The sequence below is a fragment of the Capricornis sumatraensis genome, chromosome 19, assembly GCF_032405125.1.
Source record: "Capricornis sumatraensis isolate serow.1 chromosome 19, serow.2, whole genome shotgun sequence".
In the NCBI taxonomy this organism is placed as follows: Eukaryota; Metazoa; Chordata; class Mammalia; order Artiodactyla; family Bovidae; genus Capricornis; species Capricornis sumatraensis.
In genome coordinates this window covers 31705925-31709362 of record NC_091087.1, presented here as the reverse complement: position 1 = coordinate 31709362, position 3438 = coordinate 31705925, and the positions used below count along the sequence as shown (strand labels likewise).

The 3438-nt window shown below is 59.4% G+C and overlaps 1 pseudogene; it reads right to left on the bottom strand.

Annotated features, from left to right (window-relative positions):
- Positions 1-2480: 2480 nt before the first annotated feature.
- Positions 2481-3082, bottom strand: LOC138094954 (6-phosphogluconolactonase pseudogene; annotated as a pseudogene).
- Between the last annotated feature and the right edge of the window lie 356 nt (positions 3083-3438).

Sequence of the window (3438 nt, the reverse complement as noted above, 5' to 3'; positions counted from 1 at the left end):
GCGCCGCGCTCCGCACGCCCGGAGGGGGCGGGAGAGGCGGGGCGGCCCCCGTCCCAGCCCCATTTAACTTCTCGGCGGCGGCGGCGGCGGCGGCGACGACTGCGGCGCCGCGGGCTGGAGGCCGGCGTCGGGGAAGGTACGGGTCCCGGATCCCGCACGAGGTGTGGACCGGGCCGCTCCCGTCCGCCTTTCCCCAGCGCGCGCCGAGCCCGCGCCGCCCGGCTGCAAGTCCCGGACGCTTCTGCGGCGCCAGGTGGGTGCTCGGAGCTTGGCGCCCGGGGGCGGGAAGGCTCTTCCACCGCGGGTGTGAGGGAGAGCAAGACGGCGCAGTGGGGTTGAGGGGCTCCGAGCGGCAGGGCACGACTCGGTTCCCGGGAACTTCAGGACCCGGGCGCTCGGCGAGGCTCGGAGACCTCTGGCCGGGCAGGCTCCGTGGGTCCCAGTGGTTTAGGGGAGAGACATTCGGGGACGCTTGAGCGTGAGGGAACTCCACCGACTTGGGGAATCTTCGGATTGGGGGCTTTCTAGGTAGAAAACAGGCTGACAGCAGCTAGTGGGCTCGGGCGTCCGAAGCTCCGGCCGCTTGGCAAGCGGGTTGCGAGCGCCTAGAGCGCCAAGGGCTGCGCGACGCGCCCGCCGCGGCCAGTGGGCGTGCGGGACCCGGACGCAGCGGGGGCGCGGGGACCGCCGGGCGGCGGATACTCGGAGGAGGAGTGCGCGCTGGGGACCGCTGGTGCGAGCGAGCGAGGGGGGCGCACAGTCCCAGGGCCCCGCACTGGCCGCCTCCCTTCGGCCCAGAGTCGCCGCCTCAGGTCGGAAACAGCAGCACATTTGCGGATCGCATTAGGCCAGGCCCTTAATGCTTTCTCCAGATGGAGAGAAGCCACCGACCCGCCCCCGGACACCAGCTCGCCAAGGCGCCCGCGAGGCGAAGCGAGAGGCGAGGGTGACCTCGGCTTTTTGGCTTTTCCAGGCTTGACCCATCCTGATTTCCCTGCAAACCGTCAGGAGGACTCTGAGGAAAGCCCCCGCTGCCCTCCAGCCTCCCGCTGGCTTGCCCTCACCTATTGTGCTCGTGGGCTTCTCCAAGGCTGTACCCTCTGTACCCCTCCTCACTCAGCTCGCTGGCTGCAGGGCGGGGGCTCCGAGGACGATGAACGGTGTCTTCTGGTGGGGAACTAGCAGAAGACCCGCATGCCAGTCCTAGAATGGTCACTGTCTTGCGGTGTGATCTTAGGCAGGCTCCTTCCCGTCTCTGGGTTGGCTTAGTAGGGCTTACACTTATTTGTGCCTGAAGTAGCAGAAGCTGGCAGGTGCCCTAACCCTTGGCTCCACGCTGGCTTCCCTGAGTCGGATGCCAACAGCCACACCCTGCTGCTGACAAATGGGCTGGGAAGTGGTTGGTGCAGAGATGGCTTGGCTTTTGGAGGGCTGGAGGTATGGGCTGCACCGTGCAATCGGGTCTAGCTGCCCTCCGGACTTTGATATGAACTCCTCCTAAAGAGAGTCCCAGACAGCCTGTACTCTACAGTAGGTAGCTCCATCCAGGGCCAACACAAAGCTTTCCAAGACAGTATGTGGGGCTCAGGGTTACTCCCTCTGTTGATCTGGTAAGTCATGAGTGTTGCCACTGCTGGGTCTGGAGCTGAATGGAAACCAAATCTTTTCTCCTCTCTAGGCTACAAGTGAGACACCCCTGGGGAGACCCGACCCCATGGCTTCCCAGAAGAGCCCCTGGTGGCTGCTAATGTGGCTGGTCTTCATGCACTCTGCCCTCCTGCAGGTAATAAGATGGGGAAGAGGAATGGTGGGCATCCCTCAGTTTACTTAGGAGTATTATTCTAAATCACCTAAGTTGTAGTGTGGCTGATGTTAATCGTGTACCAAAGAGAATCTAATTTTGTTTCTTACCTCCAGCAAATGGTATTTCTTGTTGCCTTAGCTGTAAGAATAATCCAATCCCTTGGGTCCTCTCTGAGTCCTAATACCACAGTGGATACTATATACAAGGGGTGACTTGGGGCTGCAATGGATCCTGTCTGTTTCAGTCTGGAATGGCTGTCTGCATGTGCCCTGGAGAGGCATACGGCTGCTGGAGGCCAGGCCGTGATGAATGGGCAGAGCCCAGGTTCTGGCCTTAGTTCAGCCACTAAATAAGTATTCTGTGTGTATGTCCATCAACACATACTGTTTTGTAGTTCTTTTCACTCTTTCTTTCTCCCTGTCTTCCCTTTTTTCCCTTTCCCTCCCTCTTCCTTTCTTTATACACACAAATACTCTAATAACTGAGTCACCTGAGTCACAGCACATAGCCTGAGACCCCTGGCAGCACTGGTGGCTGCACCCTTTCAGCTTCCACTGGCACAACACTGCTTTTCTAAAATAAAGTCTGTAGTGGGCTGGCAGCAGGTCCCAGCCCCGGAAGGCCTCTGCCTACTTGGGCTGTGCATAGTCTCAGCTATAGCATCTCTTGGTGCTGGTTACAAAGTGGAATACTTCTTGAGAGGCAAGGTCAGGAGCTGGGATACTGCCTCTTCCAGAAACCAGCCAAGTCTCCCTGTGCAGAGCTGGACCAGGGTGGTGGAGACTGGTTTTCCTCCTCGTCCTCCCAAATGTGCTTTAGAATGGCTGTCTTGCCTGCTCCACTGGCCACGAAGATGACAGCACTAGCTGTGTTCAGCAGGGAAGTGTGAGGGTCCCGCGCTGCTGAGGTGGCTGGGGGAATTGCCAATGGGGGTGACTCCTGATCATGCAGGAGATTGGGGTCTGGGAAGGGTGAACAGGGGGCTGCCATCGGGATCTACACCCAGAATCAACAGATTGAAAACCAGAATGAAATCCCTTAGGAAGGCCAGTCTCAGCTTCTTGGCGCAGTTCTCAGCCGCTGCCTCCACAGGCAGCTTGGGGTCAGTGGTGATCACTTGGCTGGTGGGGCTGGGCTGCACGGCAAGCAGGTGGGTCCTGTAGAGGCCATCTGGGTTTTTGGATTGCTGGAGGGGAAGGGCACGAGGTGCTCATTGGAGAAGCCCAGTGTCTGGTGAGGAGGCTGGTGCACCTGGTGGGTGGGGCAGCAGTGGCCCATGGCTCACAGTCCCCGCACCCAGATGAGGATGCCAGCAACAGGCCAAGTGCAAAGCTGCCCACTGTACTACTGATTGTGCCAGCAACTGGCCCAGCCCAGCTCCTGCAGGCTCCGGAAGATGGAGTGGAGGCCACCAGTATGCCTGCCCTATGCAGCCTGTCTTTAGTCTCTCGTCTTTCCCACCAGTCTGGAGGGGGACTGCTCTAGCACTGTATCATCATATACTTTCTGGGCAGACGCCAACCAAGGAAGGAAGCTTGCCTTGCCTGAGAGGCAATTGGGAATAGCTGAGACTGTGGCACAGTTGATGGTACCTTCTCCATCTCTTAAGGGCAGCCTCTACTCAATTCCAGCCA